Genomic DNA, 22954 nt, shown 5'->3' with positions numbered 1-22954 from the left:
CCATTTCTGATTCCGCACATCCGATTCCCTGCCTCTGATTCCCCGACTCTGATTCCCCACCTCTGATTCCCCAGCTCTTATTCCCCGCCTCTGATTCCCCGCGTCTGATTCCCTGCCTCTGATTCCCCGCCTCTGATTCCCCATCTCTGATTCCCCACCTCTGATTCCCCGTGTCTGATTCCCTGCCTCTGATTCCCCGCCTCTGATTCCCCGCCTCTGATTCCCTGCCACTGATTCCCCGCCCCTGATTCCCCACCTCTGATTCCCCATATCTTATTCCCCGCCTCTGTTTCCCCCCCTCTGATTCCCAGCCTCTGATTCCCCATATCTGATTCCCTGCCTCTGATTCCCCATATCTGATTCCCCGCCTCTATTTCCCCATATCTGCTTCGCCGCCTCTGATTCCCCAACTCTGATTCCCCGCCTCTGATTCCCCAGCTCTGATTTCCCGCCTCTGATTCCCGGCATCCGATTCCCTGCCTCTGATTCCCCGCCTCTGATTCCCCATATCTGATTCCCCGGCTCTGATTGCCCACCTCTGATTCCCTGCCTTGATTCGCCAGCTCTGATTCCCCGCCTCTGAATCCCCGCATCTGATTCCCTGCCTCAGATTCCCCGCCTCTGATTCCCCATCTCTGATTCACCGCCTTTGATTCGCCACCTCTGATTCCCCATATCTGAATCCCCACCTCTGTTTCCCCGCCTCTGATTCCCCGCCTCTGATTCTCCATATCTCATTCCCCGCCTCTGAATCCCCATCTCTGATTCCCGGACTCTGATTCCCCACCTTTGATTCCCGGCCTCTTATTCCCAGCATCTGATTCCCGGCCTCTGATTCCCGGCCTCTGATTCCCCGCTTCTGATTCTGATACCCTGCCTCTGATTCCCCATCTCTGATTCCGCACATCTGATTCCCTGCCTCTGATTCCCCACCTCTGATTCCCCATATCTGATTCCCCGCCTCTGTTTCCCCGCCTCTGATTCCCCGCCTCTGTTTCCCCATATCTAATTCCCCACCTCTGATGCCCCAACTCTGATTCCCCGCCTCTGATTCCCCATATCTGATTCCCCGCCTCATTTTCCCCATATCTGCTTCGCCGCCTCTGATTCCCCAACTCTGATTCCCCGCCTTTGATTCCCCAGCTCTGATTTCCCGCCTCTGATTTCCGGCATCCGATTCCCTGCCTCTGATTCCCCGCCTCTGATTCCCCATCTCTGATTCCCCGCCTATGATTCCCCGCCTCTGTTTCCCCGCCTCTGATTCCCCGCCTCTGTTTCCCCATATCTGATTCCCCGCCTCTGATTCCCCAACTTTGATTCCCCTCCTCTAATTCACCAGCTATGATTCCCCGCCTCTGATTCCCTGCGTCTGATTCCCTGCCTCTGATTCCCCTTCTCTGATTCACCACCTCTGAATCCCCACCTCTGATTCCCCATCTCTGATTCCGCACATCCGATTCCCTGCCTCTGATTCCCCACCTCTGATTCCCCGCCTCTGATTCCCTGCCTCTGATTCGCAACCTCTAATTCCCCACCTCTGATTCCCCATATCTGATTCCCCGCCTCTGTTTCCCTGCCTCTGATTCCCGGCCTCTGATTCCCCAGCTCTGATTCCCGCCTTTTATTCCCGGCCTCTGATTCCCTGCCACTGATTCCCCGCCCCTGATTCCCCACCTCTGATTCCCCATATCTGATTCCCCGCCTCTGTTTCCCCAGCTCTGATTCCCCACCTCTGATTCCCCAGCTCTGATTCCCTGCCACTGATTCCCCGCCCCTGATTCCCCACCTCTGATTCCCCATATCTGATTCCCCGCCTCTGTTTCCCCAGCTCTGATTCCCCACCTCTGTTTCCCCAGCTCTGATTCCCTGCCTCTGATTCCCTGCCCTGATTCCCCATCTCTGTTTCACCGCCTTTGATTCGCCACCTCTGATTCCCCATATCTGATTCCCCGCCTCTATTTCCCCATATCTGATTCCCCGCCTCTGATTCCCCAACTCTGATTCCCCGCCTCTGATTCCCCAGCTCTGATTCCCCGCCTCTGATTCCCGGCGTCCGATTCCCTGCCTCTGATTCCCCGCCTCTGATTCCCCATCTCTGATTCCCAGCCTCTGATTCCCCGTGTCTGATTCCCTGCCTCTGATTTCCGGCCTCTGATTCCCCGCCTCTGATTCCCTTCCACTGATTCCCTGCCCCTGATTCCCCACTTCTGATTCCCCATATCTGATTCCCCGCCTCTGTTTCCCCGCCTCTGATTCCCCGCCTCTGGTTCCCCATATCTGATTCCCTGCCTCTGATTCCCCAACTCTGATTCCCCAACTCTGATTCCCCGCCTCTGATTCCCCAGCTTGAATCCCCGCCTCTGATTCCCCGTGTCTGATTCCCTGCCTCTGATTCCCCGCCTTGATTCCCCATCTCTGATTTACAACCTCTGATTCCCCACCTCTGATTCCCCATATCTGATTCTCCGCCTCTGTTTCCCCGCCTCTGATTCCCCACCTCTGATTCCCGGCCTCTTATTCCCAGCATTTGATTCCCGGCCTCTGATTCCCGGCCTCTGATTCCCCGCTTCTGATTCTGATTCCCTGCCTCTGATTCCCCATCTCTGATTCCGCACATCTGATTCCCTGCCTCTGATTCCCCACCTCTGATTCCCCATATCTGATTCCCCGCCTCTGTTTCCCCGCCTCTGATTCCCCGCCCCTGATTCCCCATCTCTGATTCACCGCCTTTGATTCGCCACCTCTGATTCCCCATATCTGATTCCCCACCTCTGTTTCCCCGCCTCTGATTCCCCGCCTCTGATTCTCCATATCTCATTCCCCGCCTCTGAATCCCCATCTCTGATTCCGGGACTCTGATTCCCCACCTCTGATTCCCGGCCTCTTATTCCCAGCATTTGATTCCCGGCCTCTGATTCCCGTCCTCTGATTCCCCTCTTCTGATTCTGATTCCCTGCCTGTGATTCCCCATCTCTGATTCCGCACATCTGATTCCCTGCCTCTGATTCGCCACCTCTGATTCCCCATATCTGATTCCCCGCCTCTGTTTCCCCGCCTCTGATTCCCCGCCTCTGTTTCCCCATATCTAATTCCCCACCTCTGATGCCCCAACTCTGATTCCCCATATCTAATTCCCCGCCTCTGTTTGCCCGCCTCTGATTCCCCGCCTCTGTTTCCCCATATCTGATTCCCCGCCTCTGAATCCCCAACTCTGATTCCCTGCCTCTGATTCACCAGCTCTGATTCCCCGCCTTTGATTCCCCCCGTCTGATCTCCAGCCTCTGAATCCCCGTGTCTGATTTCCTGCCTCTGATTCCCCGCCTCTGATTCCCCATCTCTGATTCACCGCCTCTTATTCCCCACCTCTGATTCCCCATTTCTGATTCCGCACATCCGATTCCCTGCCTCTGATTCCCCGACTCTGATTCCCCACCTCTGATTCCCCAGCTCTTATTCCCCGCCTCTGATTCCCCGCTTCTGATTCCCCGCCTCTGTTTCCCCATATCTGATTCCCCGCCTCTGATTCCCCAACTTTGATTCCCCTCCTCTAATTCGCCAGCTATGATTCCCCGCCTCTGATTCCCTGCGTCTGATTCCCTGCCTCTGATTCCCCTTCTCTGATTCACCACCTCTGAATCCCCACCTCTGATTCCCCATCTCTGATTCCGCACATCCGATTCCCTGCCTCTGATTCCCCGCCTCTGATTCCCCGCCTCTGATTCCCTGCCTCTGATTCGCAACCTCTAATTCCCCACCTCTGATTCCCCATATCTGATTCCCCGCCTCTGTTTCCCTGCCTCTGATTCCCGGCCTCTGATTCCCCAGCTCTGATTCCCCGCCTTTTATTCCCGGCCTCTGATTCCCTGCCACTGATTCCCCGCCCCTGATTCCCCACCTCTGATTCCCCATATCTGATTCCCCGCCTCTGTTTCCCCAGCTCTGATTCCCCACCTCTGATTCCCCAGCTCTGATTCCCTGCCACTGATTCCCCGCCCCTGATTCCCCACCTCTGATTCCCCACATCTGATTCCCCGCCTCTGTTTCCCCAGCTCTGATTCCCTGCCTCTGATTCCCTGCCCTGATTCCCCATCTCTGTTTCACCGCCTTTGATTCGCCACCTCTGATTCCCCATATCTGATTCCCCGCCTCTGTTTCCCCGCCTCTGATTCCCTGCCTCTGATTCCCAACCTCTGATTCCACACCTCTCATTCCCCATATCTGATTCCCCGCCTCTATTTCCCCATATCTGATTCCCCGCCTCTGATTCCCCAACTCTGATTCCCCGCCTCTGATTCCCCAGCTCTGATTCCCCGCCTCTGATTCCCGGCGTCCGATTCCCTGCCTCTGATTCCCTGCCTCTGATTCCCCATCTCTGATTCCCCACCTCTGATTCCCCGTGTCTGATTCCCTGCCTCTGATTCCCCGCCTCTGATTCCCCGCCTCTGATTCCCTGCCACTGATTCCCTGCCCCTGATTCCTCACTTCTGATTCCCCATATCTGATTCCCCGCCTCTGTTTCCCCGCCTCTGATTCCCCGCCTCTGTTTCCCCATATCTGATTCCCTGCCTCTGATTCCCCAACTCTGATTCCCAGCCTCTGATTCCCCAGCTCTGAATCCCCGCATCTGATTCCCCGCATCTGATTCCCTGCCTCTGATTCCCCGCCTTGATTCCCCATCTCTGATTTACAACCTCCGATTCCCCACCTCTGATTCCCCATATCTGATTCCCCGCCTCTGTTTCCCCGCCTCTGATTCCCCGCCTCTGATTCCCCATATCTGATTCCCCGGCTCTGATTGCCCACCTCAGATTCCCCGCCTCTGATTCGCCAGCTCTGATTCCCCGCCTCTGATTCCCCGCATCTGATTCCCTGCCTCTGATTCCCCGCCTCTGATTCCATATTTCTGATTCACCGCCTTTGATTCGCCACCTCTGATTCCCCATATCTGATTCCCCACCTCTGTTTCCCCGCCTCTGATTCCCCGCCTCTGATTCTCCATATCTCATTCCCCGCCTCTGAATCCCCATCTCTGATTCCCGGACTCTGATTCCCCACCTCTGATTCCCGGCCTCTTATTCCCAGCATTTGATCCCCGGCCTCTGATTCCCGGCCTCTGATTCCCCGCTTCTGATTCTGATTCCCTGCCTCTGATTCCCCATCTCTGATTCCGCACATCTGATTCCCTGCCTCTGATTCCCCGCCTCTGTTTCCCCATATCTAATTCCCCACCTCTGATGCCCCAACTCTGATTCCCCGCCTCTGATTCCCCATATCTGATTCCCCGCCTCATTTTCCCCATATCTGCTTCGCCGCCTCTGATTCCCCAACTCTGATTCCCCGCCTTTGATTCCCCAGCTCTGATTTCCCGCCTCTGATTTCCGGCATCCGATTCCCTGCCTCTGATTCCCCGCCTCTGATTCCCCATCTCTGATTCCCCGCCTATGATTCCCCGCCTCTGTTTCCCCGCCTCTGATTCCCCGCCTCTGTTTCCCCATATCTGATTCCCCGCCTCTGATTCCCCAACTTTGATTCCCCTCCTCTAATTCGCCAGCTATGATTCCCCGCCTCTGATTCCCTGCGTCTGATTCCCTGCCGCTGATTCCCCTTCTCTGATTCACCACCTCTGAAACCCCACCTCTGATTCCCCATCTCTGATTCCGCACATCCGATTCCCTGCCTCTGGTTCCCCACCTCTGATTCCCCGCCTCTGATTCCCTGCCTCTGATTCGCAACCTCTAATTCCCCACCTCTGATTCCCCATATCTGATCCCCCGCCTCTGTTTCCCTGCCTCTGATTCCCGGCCTCTGATTCCCTAGCTCTGATTCCCCGCCTTTTATTCCCGGCCTCTGATTCCCTGCCACTGATTCCCCGCCCCTGATTCCCCACCTCTGATTCCCCATATCTGATTCCCCGCCTCTGTTTCCCCAGCTATGATTCCCCACCTCTGATTCCCCAGCTCTGATGCCCTGCCACTGATTCCCCGCCCCTGATTCCCCACCTCTGATTCCCCATATCTGATTCCCCGCCTCTGTTTCCCCAGCTCTGATTCCCCACCTCTGTTTCCCCAGCTCTGATTCCCTGCCTCTGATTCCCTGCCCTGATTCCCCATCTCTGTTTCACCGCCTTTGATTCGCCACCTCTGATTCCCCATATCTGATTCCCCGCCTCTGTTTCCCCGCCTCTGATTCCCTGCATCTGATTCCCAACCTCTGATTCCACACCTCTCATTCCCCATATCTGATTCCCCGCCTCTATTTCCCCATATCTGATTCCCCGCCTCTGATTCCCCAACTCTGATTCCCCGCCTCTGATTCCCCAGCTCTGATTCCCCGCCTCTGATTCCCGGCGTCCGATTCCCTGCCTCTGATTCCCCGCCTCTGATTCCCCATCTCTGATTCCCAGCCTCTGATTCCCCGTGTCTGATTCCCTGCCTCTGATTCCCGGCCTCTGATTCCCCGCCTCTGATTCCCTGCCACTGATTCCCTGCCCCTGATTCCCCACTTCTGATTCCCCATATCTGATTCCCCGCCTCTGTTTCCCCGCCTCTGATTTCCCGCCTCTGGTTCCCCATATCTGATTCCCTGCCTCTGATTCCCCAACTCTGATTCCCCGCCTCAGATTCCCCAGCTTGAATCCCCGCCTCTGATTCCCCGTGTCTGATTCCCTGCCTCTGATTCCCCGCCTTGATTCCCCATCTCTGATTTACAACCTCTGATTCCCCACCTCTGATTCCCCATATCTGATTCTCCGCCTCTGTTTCCCCGCCTCTGATTCCCCACCTCTGATTCCCGGCCTCTTATTCCCAGCATTTGATTCCCTGCCTCTGATTCCCGGCCTCTGATTCCCCGCTTCTGATTCTGATTCCCTGCCTCTGATTCCCCATCTCTGATTCCGCACATCTGATTCCCTGCCTCTGATTCCCCACCTCTGATTCCCCATATCTGATTCCCCGCCTCTGTTTCCCCGCCTCTGATTCCCCGCCTCTGATTCCCCATATCTGATTCCCCGGCTCTGATTGCCCACCTCTGATTCCCCGCCTCTGATTCGCCAGCTCTGATTCCCCGCCTCTGATTCCCCGTATCTGATTCCCTGCCTCTGATTCCCCGCCCCTGATTCCCCATCTCTGATTCACCGCCTTTGATTCGCCACCTCTGATTCCCCATATCTGATTCCCCACCTCTGTTTCCCCGCCTCTGATTCCCCGCCTCTGATTCTCCATATCTCATTCCCCGCCTCTGAATCCCCATCTCTGATTCCGGGACTCTGATTCCCCACCTCTGATTCCCGGCCTCTTATTCCCAGCATTTGATTCCCGGCCTCTGATTCCCGGCCTCTGATTCCCCTCTTCTGATTCTGATTCCCTGCCTGTGATTCCCCATCTCTGATTCCGCACATCTGATTCCCTGCCTCTGATTCGCCACCTCTGATTCCCTATATCTGATTCCCCGCCTCTGTTTCCCCGCCTCTGATTCCCCACCTCTGTTTCCCCATATCTAATTCCCCACCTCTGATGCCCCAACTCTGATTCCCCATATCTAATTCCCCGCCTCTGTTTGCCCGCCTCTGATTCCCCGCCTCTGTTTCCCCATATCTGATTCCCCGCCTCTGAATCCCCAACTCTGATTCCCTGCCTCTGATTCACCAGCTCTGATTCCCCGCCTTTGATTCCCCCCGTCTGATCTCCAGCCTCTGAATCCCCGTGTCTGATTTCCTGCCTCTGATTCCCCGCCTCTGATTCCCCATCTCTGATTCACCGCCTCTGATTCCCCACCTCTGATTCCCCATTTCTGATTCCGCACATCCGATTCCCTGCCTCTGATTCCCCGACTCTGATTCCCCACCTCTGATTCCCCAGCTCTTATTCCCCGCCTCTGATTCCCCGCGTCTGATTCCCTGCCTCTGATTCCCCGCCTCTGATTCCCCATCTCTGATTCCCCACCTCTGATTCCCCGTGTCTGATTCCCTGCCTCTGATTCCCCGCCTCTGATTCCCCGCCTCTGATTCCCTGCCACTGATTCCCCGCCCCTGATTCCCCACCTCTGATTCCCCATATCTTATTCCCCGCCTCTGTTTCCCCCCCTCTGATTCCCAGCCTCTGATTCCCCATATCTGATTCCCTGCCTCTGATTCCCCATATCTGATTCCCCGCCTCTATTTCCCCATATCTGCTTCGCCGCCTCTGATTCCCCAACTCTGATTCCCCGCCTCTGATTCCCCAGCTCTGATTTCCCGCCTCTGATTCCCGGCATCCGATTCCCTGCCTCTGATTCCCCGCCTCTGATTCCCCATATCTGATTCCCCGGCTCTGATTGCCCACCTCTGATTCCCTGCCTTGATTCGCCAGCTCTGATTCCCCGCCTCTGAATCCCCGCATCTGATTCCCTGCCTCTGATTCCCCGCCTCTGATTCCCCATCTCTGATTCACCGCCTTTGATTCGCCACCTCTGATTCCCCATATCTGAATCCCCACCTCTGTTTCCCCGCCTCTGATTCCCCGCCTCTGATTCTCCATATCTCATTCCCCGCCTCTGAATCCCCATCTCTGATTCCCGGACTCTGATTCCCCACCTCTGATTCCCGGCCTCTTATTCCCAGCATCTGATTCCCGGCCTCTGATTCCCGGCCTCTGATTCCCCGCTTCTGATTCTGATACCCTGCCTCTGATTCCCCATCTCTGATTCCGCACATCTGATTCCCTGCCTCTGATTCCCCACCTCTGATTCCCCATATCTGATTCCCCGCCTCTGTTTCCCCGCCTCTGATTCCCCGCCTCTGTTTCCCCATATCTAATTCCCCACCTCTGATGCCCCAACTCTGATTCCCCGCCTCTGATTCCCCATATCTGATTCCCCGCCTCATTTTCCCCATATCTGCTTCGCCGCCTCTGATTCCCCAACTCTGATTCCCCGCCTTTGATTCCCCAGCTCTGATTTCCCGCCTCTGATTTCCGGCATCCGATTCCCTGCCTCTGATTCCCCGCCTCTGATTCCCCATCTCTGATTCCCCGCCTATGATTCCCCGCCTCTGTTTCCCCGCCTCTGATTCCCCGCCTCTGTTTCCCCATATCTGATTCCCCGCCTCTGATTCCCCAACTTTGATTCCCCTCCTCTAATTCGCCAGCTATGATTCCCCGCCTCTGATTCCCTGCGTCTGATTCCCTGCCTCTGATTCCCCTTCTCTGATTCACCACCTCTGAATCCCCACCTCTGATTCCCCATCTCTGATTCCGCACATCCGATTCCCTGCCTCTGATTCCCCACCTCTGATTCCCCGCCTCTGATTCCCTGCCTCTGATTCGCAACCTCTAATTCCCCACCTCTGATTCCCCATATCTGATTCCCCGCCTCTGTTTCCCTGCCTCTGATTCCCGGCCTCTGATTCCCCAGCTCTGATTCCCCGCCTTTTATTCCCGGCCTCTGATTCCCTGCCACTGATTCCCCGCCCCTGATTCCCCACCTCTGATTCCCCATATCTGATTCCCCGCCTCTGTTTCCCCAGCTCTGATTCCCCACCTCTGATTCCCCAGCTCTGATTCCCTGCCACTGATTCCCCGCCCCTGATTCCCCACCTCTGATTCCCCATATCTGATTCCCCGCCTCTGTTTCCCCAGCTCTGATTCCCCACCTCTGTTTCCCCAGCTCTGATTCCCTGCCTCTGATTCCCTGCCCTGATTCCCCATCTCTGTTTCACCGCCTTTGATTCGCCACCTCTGATTCCCCATATCTGATTCCCCGCCTCTGTTTCCCCGCCTCTGATTCCCTGCATCTGATTCCCAACCTCTGATTCCACACCTCTCATTCCCCATATCTGATTCCCCGCCTCTATTTCCCCATATCTGATTCCCCGCCTCTGATTCCCCAACTCTGATTCCCCGCCTCTGATTCCCCAGCTCTGATACCCCGCCTCTGATTCCCGGCGTCCGATTCCCTGCCTCTGATTCCCCGCCTCTGATTCCCCATCTCTGATTCCCAGCCTCTGATTCCCCGTGTCTGATTCCCTGCCTCTGATTCCCGGCCTCTGATTCCCCGCCTCTGATTCCCTTCCACTGATTCCCTGCCCCTGATTCCCCACTTCTGATTCCCCATATCTGATTCCCCAGCTTGAATCCCCGCCTCTGATTCCCCGTGTCTGATTCCCTGCCTCTGATTCCCCGCCTTGATTCCCCATCTCTGATTTACAACCTCTGATTCCCCACCTCTGATTCCCCATATCTGATTCTCCGCCTCTGTTTCCCCGCCTCTGATTCCCCACCTCTGATTCCCGGCCTCTTATTCCCAGCATTTGATTCCCGGCCTCTGATTCCCGGCCTCTGATTCCCCGCTTCTGATTCTGATTCCCTGCCTCTGATTCCCCATCTCTGATTCCGCACATCTGATTCCCTGCCTCTGATTCCCCACCTCTGATTCCCCATATCTGATTCCCCGCCTCTGTTTCCCCGCCTCTGATTCCCCGCCTCTGTTTCCCCATATCTAATTCCCCACCTCTGATGCCCCAACTCTGATTCCCCGCCTCTGATTCCCCAGCTCTGATTCCCCAGCTCTGATCCCCTGCATCCGATTCCCCATGTCTGATTCCCCGCCTCTGTTTCCCCGCCTCTGATTCCCCGCCTCTTTCCCCATATCTGATTCCCCGCCTCTGTTTCCCCAGCTCTGATTCCCTGCCTCTGATTCCCCGCATTCCATTCCCTGCCTCTGATTCCCCGCCTGTGATTCCCCATCTCTGATTCACCACCTCTGATTCCCCACCTCTGATTCCCCATATCTAATTCCCCGCCTCTGTTTGCCCGCCTCTGATTCCCTGCCTCTGATTCCCCGCCTCTGATTCCCCATCTCTGATTCCCCACCTCTGATTCCCCGTGTCTGATTCCCTGCCTCTGAATCCCCGCCTCTGATTCCCCGCCTCTGATTCCCTGCCACTGATTCCCCACCACTGATTCCCCACCTCTGATTCCCCATATCTTATTAACCGCCTCTGTTTCCCCCGCTCTGATTCCCAGCCTCTGATTCCCCATATCTGATTCCCCGCCTCTGATTCCCCATATCTGATTCCCCGCCTCATTTTCCCCATATCTGCTTCGCCGCCTCTGATTCCCCAACTCTGATTCCCCGCCTCTGATTCCCCAGCTCTGATTTCCCGCCTCTGATTTCCGGCATCCGATTCCCTGCCTCTGATTCCCCGCCTCTGATTCCCCATCTCTGATTCCCCGCCTATGATTCCCCGCCTCTGTTTCCCCGCTTCTGATTCCCCGCCTCTGTTTCCCCATATCTGATTCCCCGCCTCTGATTCCCCAACTTTGATTCCCCTCCTCTAATTCGCCAGCTATGATTCCCCGCCTCTGATTCCCTGCGTCTGATTCCCTGCCTCTGATTCCCCTTCTCTGATTCACCACCTCTGAATCCCCACCTCTGATTCCCCATCTCTGATTCCGCACATCCGATTCCCTGCCTCTGATTCCCCGCCTCTGATTCCCCGCCTCTGATTCCCTGCCTCTGATTCGCAACCTCTAATTCCCCACCTCTGATTCCCCATATCTGATTCCCCGCCTCTGTTTCCCTGCCTCTGATTCCCGGCCTCTGATTCCCCAGCTCTGATTCCCCGCCTTTTATTCCCGGCCTCTGATTCCCTGCCACTGATTCCCCGCCCCTGATTCCCCACCTCTGATTCCCCATATCTGATTCCCCGCCTCTGTTTCCCCAGCTCTGATTCCCCACCTCTGATTCCCCAGCTCTGATTCCCTGCCACTGATTCCCCGCCCCTGATTCCCCACCTCTGATTCCCCACATCTGATTCCCCGCCTCTGTTTCCCCAGCTCTGATTCCCTGCCTCTGATTCCCTGCCCTGATTCCCCATCTCTGTTTCACCGCCTTTGATTCGCCACCTCTGATTCCCCATATCTGATTCCCCGCCTCTGTTTCCCCGCCTCTGATTCCCTGCCTCTGATTCCCAACCTCTGATTCCACACCTCTCATTCCCCATATCTGATTCCCCGCCTCTATTTCCCCATATCTGATTCCCCGCCTCTGATTCCCCAACTCTGATTCCCCAGCTCTGATTCCCCGCCTCTGATTCCCGGCGTCCGATTCCCTGCCTCTGATTCCCTGCCTCTGATTCCCCATCTCTGATTCCCCACCTCTGATTCCCCGTGTCTGATTCCCTGCCTCTGATTCCCCGCCTCTGATTCCCCGCCTCTGATTCCCTGCCACTGATTCCCTGCCCCTGATTCCCCACTTCTGATTCCCCATATCTGATTCCCCGCCTCTGCTTCCCCGCCTCTGATTCCCCGCCTCTGTTTCCCCATATCTGATTCCCTGCCTCTGATTCCCCAACTCTGATTCCCAGCCTCTGATTCCCCAGCTCTGAATCCCCGCATCTGATTCCCCGCATCTGATTCCCTGCCTCTGATTCCCCGCCTTGAATCCCCATCTCTGATTTACAACCTCTGATTCCCCACCTCTGATTCCCCATATCTGATTCCCCGCCTCTGTTTCCCCGCCTCTGATTCCCCGCCTCTGATTCCCCATATCTGATTCCCCGGCTCTGATTGCCCACCTCAGATTCCCCGCCTCTGATTCGCCAGCTCTGATTCCCCGCCTCTGATTCCCCGCATCTGATTCCCTGCCTCTGATTCCCCGCCTCTGATTCCATATCTCTGATTCACCGCCTTTGATTCGCCACCTCTGATTCCCCATATCTGATTCCCCACCTCTGTTTCCCCGCCTCTGATTCCCCGCCTCTGATTCTCCATATCTCATTCCCCGCCTCTGAATCCCCATCTCTGATTCCCGGACTCTGATTCCCCACCTCTGATTCCCGGCCTCTTATTCCCAGCATTTGATTCCCGGCCTCTGATTCCCGGCCTCTGATTCCCCGCTTCTGATTCTGATTCCCTGCCTCTGATTCCCCATCTCTGATTCCGCACATCTGATTCCCTGCCTCTGATTCCCCACCTCTGATTCCCCATATCTGATTCCCCGCCTCTGTTTCCCCGCCTCTGATTCCCCGCCTCTGTTTCCCCATATCTAATTCCCCACCTCTGATGCCCCAACTCTGATTCCCCGCCTCTGATTCCCCAGCTCTGATTCCCCAGCTCTGATCCCCTGCATCCGATTCCCCATGTCTGATTCCCCGCCTCTGTTTCCCCGCCTCTGATTCCCCGCCTCTTTCCCCATATCTGATTCCCCGCCTCTGTTTCCCCAGCTCTGATTCCCTGCCTCTGATTCCCCGCGTTCCATTCCCTGCCTCTGATTCCCCGCCTGTGATTCCCCATCTCTGATTCACCACCTCTGATTCCCCACCTCTGATTCCCCATATCTAATTCCCCGCCTCTGTTTGCCCGCCTCTGATTCCCTGCCTCTGATTCCCCGCCTCTGATTCCCCATCTCTGATTCCCCACCTCTGATTCCCCGTGTCTGATTCCCTGCCTCTGAATCCCCGCCTCTGATTCCCCGCCTCTGATTCCCTGCCACTGATTCCCCACCACTGATTCCCCACCTCTGATTCCCCATATCTTATTCCCCGCCTCTGTTTCCCCCGCTCTGATTCCCAGCCTCTGATTCCCCATATCTGATTCCCCGCCTCTGATTCCCCATATCTGATTCCCCGCCTCATTTTCCCCATATCTGCTTCGCCGCCTCTGATTCCCCAACTCTGATTCCCCGCCTCTGATTCCCCAGCTCTGATTTCACGCCTCTGATTTCCGGCATCCGATTCCCTGCCTCTGATTCCCCGCCTCTGATTCCCCATCTCTGATTCCCCGCCTATGATTCCCCGCCTCTGTTTCCCCGCTTCTGATTCCCCGCCTCTGTTTCCCCATATCTGATTCCCCGCCTCTGATTCCCCAACTTTGATTCCCCTCCTCTAATTCGCCAGCTATGATTCCCCGCCTCTGATTCCCTGCGTCTGATTCCCTGCCTCTGATTCCCCTTCTCTGATTCACCACCTCTGAATCCCCACCTCTGATTCCCCATCTCTGATTCCGCACATCCGATTCCCTGCCTCTGATTCCCCGCCTCTGATTCCCCGCCTCTGATTCCCTGCCTCTGATTCGCAACCTCTAATTCCCCACCTCTGATTCCCCATATCTGATTCCCCGCCTCTGTTTCCCTGCCTCTGATTCCCGGCCTCTGATTCCCCAGCTCTGATTCCCCGCCTTTTATTCCCGGCCTCTGATTCCCTGCCACTGATTCCCCGCCCCTGATTCCCCACCTCTGATTCCCCATATCTGATTCCCCGCCTCTGTTTCCCCAGCTCTGATTCCCCACCTCTGATTCCCCAGCTCTGATTCCCTGCCACTGATTCCCCGCCCCTGATTCCCCACCTCTGATTCCCCACATCTGATTCCCCGCCTCTGTTTCCCCAGCTCTGATTCCCTGCCTCTGATTCCCTGCCCTGATTCCCCATCTCTGTTTCACCGCCTTTGATTCGCCACCTCTGATTCCCCATATCTGATTCCCCGCCTCTGTTTCCCCGCCTCTGATTCCCTGCCTCTGATTCCCAACCTCTGATTCCACACCTCTCATTCCCCATATCTGATTCCCCGCCTCTATTTCCCCATATTTGATTCCCCGCCTCTGATTCCCCAACTCTGATTCCCCGCCTCTGATTCCCCAGCTCTGATTCCCCGCCTCTGATTCCCGGCGTCCGATTCCCTGCCTCTGATTCCCTGCCTCTGATTCCCCATCTCTGATTCCCCGCCTCTGATTCCCCGTGTCTGATTCCCTGCCTCTGATTCCCCGCCTCTGATTCCCCGCCTCTGATTCCCTGCCACTGATTCCCTGCCCCTGATTCCCCACTTCTGATTCCCCATATCTGATTCCCCGCCTCTGTTTCCCCGCCTCTGATTCCCCGCCTCTGTTTCCCCATATCTGATTCCCTGCCTCTGATTCACCAACTCTGATTCCCAGCCTCTGATTCCCCAGCTCTGAATCCCCGCATCTGATTCCCCGCATCTGATTCCCTGCCTCTGATTCCCCGCCTTGATTCCCCATCTCTGATTTACAACCTCTGATTCCCCACCTCTGATTCCCCATATCTGATTCCCCGCCTCTGTTTCCCCGCCTCTGATTCCCCGCCTCTGATTCCCCATATCTGATTCCCCGGCTCTGATTGCCCACCTCAGATTCCCCGCCTCTGATTCGCCAGCTCTGATTCCCCGCCTCTGATTCCCCGCATCTGATTCCCTGCCTCTGATTCCCCGCCTCTGATTCCATATCTCTGATTCACCGCCTTTGATTCGCCACCTCTGATTCCCCATATCTGATTCCCCACCTCTGTTTCCTCGCCTCTGATTCCCCGCCTCTGATTCTCCATATCTCATTCCCCGCCTCTGAATCCCCATCTCTGATTCCCGGACTCTGATTCCCCACCTCTGATTCCCGGCCTCTTATTCCCAGCATTTGATTCCTGGCCTCTGATTCCCGGCCTCTGATTCCCCGCTTCTGATTCTGATTCCCTGCCTCTGACTCCCCATCTCTGATTCCGCACATCTGATTCCCTGCCTCTGATTCCCCACCTCTGATTCCCCATATCTGATTCCCCGCCTCTGTTTCCCCGCCTCTGATTCCCCGCCTCTGTTTCCCCATATATAATTCCCCACCTCTGATGCCCCAACTCTGATTCCCCGCCTCTGATTCCCCAGCTCTGATTCCCCACCTCTGATTCCCTGCATCCGATTCCCCATGTCTGATTCCCCGCCTCTGTTTCCCCGCCTCTGATTCCCCGCCTCTGTTTCCCCATTTCTGATTCCCCGCCTCTGATTCCCCAGCTCTGATTCCCTGCCTCTGATTCCCCGCGTTCCATTCCCTGCCTCTGATTCCCCGCCTGTGATTCCCCATCTCTGATTCACCACCTCTGATTCCCCACCTCTGATTCCCTATATCTAATTCCCCGCCTCTGTTTGCCCGCCTCTGATTCCCCGCCTCTGTTTCCCCATATCTGATTCCCCGCCTCTGAATCCCCAACTCTGATTCCCTGCCTCTGATTCACCAGCTCTGATTCCCCGCCTTTGATTCCCCCCGTCTGATCTCCAGCCTCTGAATCCCCGTGTCTGATTTCCTGCCTCTGATTCCCCGCCTCTGATTCCCCATCTCTGATTCACCGCCTCTGATTCCCCACCTCTGATTCCCCATTTCTGATTCCGCACATCCGATTCCCTGCCTCTGATTCCCCGACTCTGAATCCCCACCTCTGATTCCCCAGCTCTTATTCCCCGCCTCTGATTCCCCGCGTCTGATTCCCTGCCTCTGATTCCCCGCCTCTGATTCCCCATCTCTGATTCCCCACCTCTGATTCCCCGTGTCTGATTCCCTGCCTCTGATTCCCCGCCTCTGATTCCCCGCCTCTGATTCCCTGCCACTGATTCCCCGCCCCTGATTCCCCACCTCTGATTCCCCATAATTTATTCCCCGCCTCTGTTTCCCCCCCTCTGATTCCCAGCCTCTGATTCCCCATATCTGATTCCCTGCCTCTGATTCCCCATATCTGATTCCCCGCCTCTATTTCCCCATATCTGCTTCGCCGCCTCTGATTCCCCAACTCTGATTCCCCGCCTCTGATTCCCCAGCTCTGATTTCCCGCCTCTGATTCCCGGCATCCGATTCCCTGCCTCTGATTCCCCGCCTCTGATTCCCCATATCTAATTCCCCGGCTCTTATTGCCCACCTCTGATTCCCCACCTCTGATTCGCCAGCTCTGATTCCCCGCCTCTGAATCCCCGCATCTGATTCCCTGCCTCTGATTCCCCGCCTCTGATTCCCCATCTCTGATTCACCGCCTTTGATTCGCCACCTCTGATTCCCCATATCTGAATCCCCACCTCTGTTTCCCCGCCTCTGATTCCCCGCCTCTGATTCTCCATATCTCATTCCCCGCCTCTGAATCCCCATCTCTGATTCCCGGACTCTGATTCCCCACCTCTGATTCCCGGCCTCTTATTCCCAGCATCTGATTCCCGGCCTCTGATTCCCGGCCTCTGATTCCCCGCTTCTGATTCTGATACCCTGCCTTTGATTCCCCATCTCTGATTCTGCACATCTGATTCCCTGCAGCTGAGTCCCCACCTCTGATTCCCCATATCTGATTCCCTGCCTCTGTTTCCCCGCCTCTGATTCCCCGCCTCTGTTTCCCCATATCTAATTCCCCACCTCTGATGCCCCAACTCTGATTCCCCGCCTCTGATTCCCCAGCTCTGATTCCCCGCCTCTGATTCCCCGCATCCGATTCCCCATGTCTGATTCCCCGCCTCTGTTTCCCCGCCTCTGATTCCCCGCCTCTGTTTCCCCATATCTGATTCCCCGCCTCTGATTCCCCAGCTCTGATTCCCTGCCTCTGATTCCCCGTGTTCTATTCCCTGCCTCTGATTCCCCGCCTGTGATTCCCCATCTCTGATTCACCACCTCTGATTCCCCACCTCTGATTCCCCATATCTAATTCCCCGCCTCTGTTTGCCCGCCTCTGATTCCCCGCCTCTGTTTCCCCATATCTGATTCCCCGCCTCTGAATCCCCAACTCTGATTCCCTGCCTCTGATTCACCAGCTCTGATTCCCCGCCTTTGATTCCCCCCGTCTGATTCCCAGCCTCTGAATCCCCGTGTCTGATTTCCTGCCTCAGATTCCCCGCCTCTGATTCCCCATCTCTGATTCACCGCCTCTGATTCCCCACCTCTGATTCCCCATTTCTTATTCCGCACATCCGATTCCCTGCCTCTGATTCCCTGACTCTGATTCCCCACCTCTGATTCCCCAGCTCTGATTCCCCGCCTCTGATTCCCCGCGTCTGATTCCCTGCCTCTGATTCCCCGCCTCTGATTCCCCAGCTCTGATTCCCCGCCTCTGATTCCCTGCGTCTGATTCCCTGCCTCTGATTCCCTGCCTCTGATTCCCCATCTCTGATTCCCCACCTCTGATTCCCCGTGTCTGATTCCCTGCCTCTGATTCCCCGCCTCTGATTCCCCGCCTCTGATTCCCTGCCACTGATTCCCCGCCCCTGATTCCCCACCTCTGATTCCCCATATCTTATTCCCCGCCTCTGTTTCCCCCCCTCTGATTCCCAGCCTCTGATTCCCCATATCTGATTCCCTGCCTCTGATTCCCCATATCTGATTCCCCGCCTCTATTTCCCCATATCTGCTTCGCAGCCTCTGATTCCCCAACTCTGATTCCCCGCCTCTGATTCCCCAGCTCTGATTTCCCGCCTCTGATTCCCGGCATCCGATTCCCTGCCTCTGATTCCCCGCCTCTGATTCCCCATCTCTGATTCCCCGCCTCTGATTCCCCGTGTCTGATTCCCTGCCTCTGATTCCCCGACTCTGATTCCCCGCGTCTGATTCCCTGCCACTGATTCCCTGCCCCTGATTCCCCACCTCTGATTCCCCATATCTGATTCCCCGCCTCTGTTTTCCTGCCTCTGATTCCCTGCCTCTGATTCCCCATATCTGATTCCCCGCCTCTGATTCCCCAACTCTGATTCTCCGCCTCTGATTCCCCAGCTCTGAATCCCCGCCTCTGATACCCCGCGTCTGATTCCCTGCCTCTGATTCCCCGCCTCTGATTCCCCATCTGTGATTCACAACCTCTGATGCCCCACCTCTGATTCCCCATATCTGATTCCCCGCCTCTGTTTCCCCGCCTCTGATTCCCCATATCTGATTCCCCGCCTCTGATTGCCCACCTCTGATTCCCCTCGTCTGATTCCCTGCCTCTGATTCACCGCCTCTGATTCCCCATCTCTGGTTCACCACCTCTGATTCCCGGCTTCTGATTCCCCATCTCTGATTCCGCACATCCGATTCCCTGCCTATGATTCCCCACCTCTGATTCCTCGCCTCTGATTCCCCATATCTGATTCCCTGCCTCTGTTTCCCCGCCTCTGATTCCCCATATGTGATTCCCCACCTCTGTTTCCACGCCTCTGATTCCCCGCCTCTGTTTCCCCATCTCAGATTCACCGCCTTTGATTCGCCACCTCTGATTCCCCATATCTGATTCCCCACCTCAGTTTCCCCGCCTCTGATTCCCCGCCTCTGATTCTCCATATCTCATTCCCCGCCTCTGAATCCCCATCTCTGATTCCCGGACTCTGATTCCCCACCTCTGATTCCCGGCCTCTTATTCCCAGCATCTGATTCATGGCCTCTGATTCCCGGCCTCTAATTCCCCGCTTCTGATTCTTATTCCCTGCCTCTGATTACCCATCTCTGATTCCGCACATCTGATTCCCTGCCTCTGATTCCCCACCTCTGATTCCCCATATCTGATTCCCCGCCTCTGTTTCCCCGCCTCTGATTCCCCGCCTCTGTTTCCCCATATCTAATTCCCCACCTCTGATGCCCCAACTCTGATTCCCCGCCTCTGATTCCCCAGCTCTGATTCCCCACCTCTGATTCCCCGCATCCGATTCCCCATGTCTGATTCCCTGCCTCTGTTTCCCCGCCTCTGATTCCCCGCCTCTGTTTTCCCATATCTGATTCCCCGCCTCTAATTCCCCAGCTCTGATTCCCTGCCTCTGATTCCCCGCGTTCTATTCCCTGCCTCTGATTCCCCGCCTGTGATTCCCCATCTCTGATTCACCACCTCTGATTCCCCACCTCTGATTCCCCATATCTAATTCCCCGCCTCTGTTTGCCCGCCTCTGATTCCCCGCCTCTGTTTCCCCATATCTGATTCCCCGCCTCTGAATCCCCAACTCTGATTCCCTGCCTCTGATTCACCAGCTCTGATTCCCCGCCTTTGATTCCCCCCGTCTGATTCCCAGCCTCTGAATCCCCGTGTCTGATTTCCTGCCTCTGATTCCCCGCCTCTGATTCCCCATCTCTGATTCACCGCCTCTGATTCCCCACCTCTGATTCCCATCTCTGATTCCGCACATCCGTTTCCCTGCCTCTGATTCCCCTACTCTGATTCCCCACCTCTGATTCCCCAGCTCTGATTCCCCGCCTCTGATTCCCCGCGTCTGATTCCCTGCCTCTGATTCCCTGCCACTGATTCCCCACCACTGATTCCCCACCTCTGATTCCCCATATCTTATTCCCCGCCTCTGTTTCCCCCGCTCTGATTCCCAGCCTCTGATTCCCCATATCTGATTCCCCGCCTCTGTTTCCCCGCCTCTGATTCCCCGCCTCTGTTTCCCCATATCTAATTCCCCACCTCTGATGCCCCAACTCTGATTCCCCGCCTCTGATTCCCCAGCTCTGATTCCCCACCTCTGATTCCCCGCATCCGATTCCCCATGTCTGATTCCCTGCCTCTGTTTCCCCGCCTCTGATTCCCCGCCTCTGTTTTCCCATATCTGATTCCCCGCCTCTAATTCCCCAGCTCTGATTCCCTGCCTCTGATTCCCCGCGTTCTATTCCCTGCCTCTGATTCCCCGCCTGTGATTCCCCATCTCTGATTCACCACCTCTGATTCCCCACCTCTGATTCCCCATATCTAATTCCCCGCCTCTGTTTGCCCGCCTCTGATTCCCCGCCTCTGTTTCCCCATATCTGATTCCCTGCCTCTGAATCCCCAACTCTGATTCCCTGCCTCTGATTCACCAGCTCTGATTCCCCGCCTTTGATTCCCCCCGTCTGATTCCCAGCCTCTGAATCCCCGTGTCTGATTTCCTGCCTCTGATTCCCCGCCTCTGATTCCCCATCTCTGATTCACTGCCTCTGATTCCCCACCTCTGATTCCCATCTCTGATTCCGCACATCCGATTCCCTGCCTCTGATTCCCCGACTCTGATTCCCCACCTCTGATTCCCCAGCTCTGATTCCCCGCCTCTGATTCCCCGCGTCTGATTCCCTGCCTCTGATTCCCTGCCACTGATTCCCCACCACTGATTCCCCACCTCTGATTCCCCATATCTTATTCCCCGCCTCTGTTTCCCCCGCTCTGATTCCCAGCCTCTGATTCCCCATATCTGATTCCCCGCCTCTGATTCCCCATATCTGATTCCCCGCCTCATTTTCCCCATATCTGCTTCGCCGCCTCTGATTCCCCAACTCTGATTCCCCGCCTCTGATTCCCCAGCTCTGATTTCCTGCCTCTGATTTCCGGCATCCGATTCCCTGCCTCTGATTCCCCGCCTCTGATTCCCCATCTCTGATTCCCCGCCTATGATTCCCCGCCTCTGTTTCCCCGCCTCTGATTCCCCGCCTCTGATTCCCCATCTCTGATTCCCTGCCTCTGATTCCCCGCCTCTGATTCCATATCTCTGATTCACCGCCTTTGATTCGCCACCTCTGATTCCCCATATCTGATTCCCCACCTCTGTTTCCCCGCCTCTGATTCCCCGCCTCTGATTCTCCATATCTCATTCCCCGCCTCTGAATCCCCATCTCTGATTCCCGGACTCTGATTCCCCACCTCTGATTCCCGGCCTCTTATTCCCAGCATTTGATTCCCGGCCTCTGATTCCCGGCCTCTGATTCCCCGCTTCTGATTCTGATTCCCTGCCTCTGATTCCCCATCTCTGATTCCGCACATCTGATTCCCTGCCTCTGATTCCCCACCTCTGATTCCCCATATCTGATTCCCCGCCTCTGTTTCCCCGCCTCTGATTCCCCGCCTCTGTTTCCCCATATCTAATTCCCCACCTCTGATGCCCCAACTCTGATTCCCCGCCTCTGATTCCCCAGCTCTGATTCCCCAGCTCTGATCCCCTGCATCCGATTCCCCATGTCTGATTCCCCGCCTCTGTTTCCCCGCCTCTGATTCCCCGCCTCTTTCCCCATATCTGATTCCCCGCCTCTGTTTCCCCAGCTCTGATTCCCTGCCTCTGATTCCCCGCGTTCCATTCCCTGCCTCTGATTCCCCGCCTGTGATTCCCCATCTCTGATTCACCACCTCTGATTCCCCACCTCTGATTCCCCATATCTAATTCCCCGCCTCTGTTTGCCCGCCTCTGATTCCCTGCCTCTGATTCCCCGCCTCTGATTCCCCATCTCTGATTCCCCACCTCTGATTCCCCGTGTCTGATTCCCTGCCTCTGAATCCCCGCCTCTGATTCCCCGCCTCTGATTCCCTGCCACTGATTCCCCACTACTGATTCCCCACCTCTGATTCCCCATATCTTATTCCCCGCCTCTGTTTCCCCTGCTCTGATTCCCAGCCTCTGATTCCCCATATCTGATTCCCCGCCTCTGATTCCCCATATCTGATTCCCCGCCTCATTTTCCCCATATCTGCTTCGCCGCCTCTGATTCCCCAACTCTGATTCCCCGCCTCTGATTCCCCAGCTCTGATTTCACGCCTCTGATTTCCGGCATCCGATTCCCTGCCTCTGATTCCCCGCCTCTGATTCCCCATCTCTGATTCCCCGCCTATGATTCCCCGCCTCTGTTTCCCCGCTTCTGATTCCCCGCCTCTGTTTCCCCATATCTGATTCCCCGCCTCTGATTCCCCAACTTTGATTCCCCTCCTCTAATTCGCCAGCTATGATTCCCCGCCTCTGATTCCCTGCGTCTGATTCCCTGCCTCTGATTCCCCTTCTCTGATTCACCACCTCTGAATCCCCACCTCTGATTCCCCATCTCTGATTCCGCACATCCGATTCCCTGCCTCTGATTCCCCGCCTCTGATTCCCCGCCTATGATTCCCTGCCTCTGATTCGCAACCTCTAATTCCCCACCTCTGATTCCCCATATCTGATTCCCCGCCTCTGTTTCCCTGCCTCTGATTCCCGGCCTCTGATTCCCCAGCTCTGATTCCCCGCCTTTTATTCCCGGCCTCTGATTCCCTGCCACTGATTCCCCGCCCCTGATTCCCCACCTCTGATTCCCCATATCTGATTCCCCGCCTCTGTTTCCCCAGCTCTGATTCCCCACCTCTGATTCCCCAGCTCTGATTCCCTGCCACTGATTCCCCGCCCCTGATTCCCCACCTCTGATTCCCCACATCTGATTCCCCGCCTCTGTTTCCCCAGCTCTGATTCCCTGCCTCTGATTCCCTGCCCTGATTCCCCATCTCTGTTTC

This window comes from Narcine bancroftii, chromosome 8, assembly GCF_036971445.1.
Source record: "Narcine bancroftii isolate sNarBan1 chromosome 8, sNarBan1.hap1, whole genome shotgun sequence".
NCBI lineage: Eukaryota > Metazoa > Chordata > Chondrichthyes > Torpediniformes > Narcinidae > Narcine > Narcine bancroftii.
Note: the sequence above shows the minus strand (reverse complement) of the source record.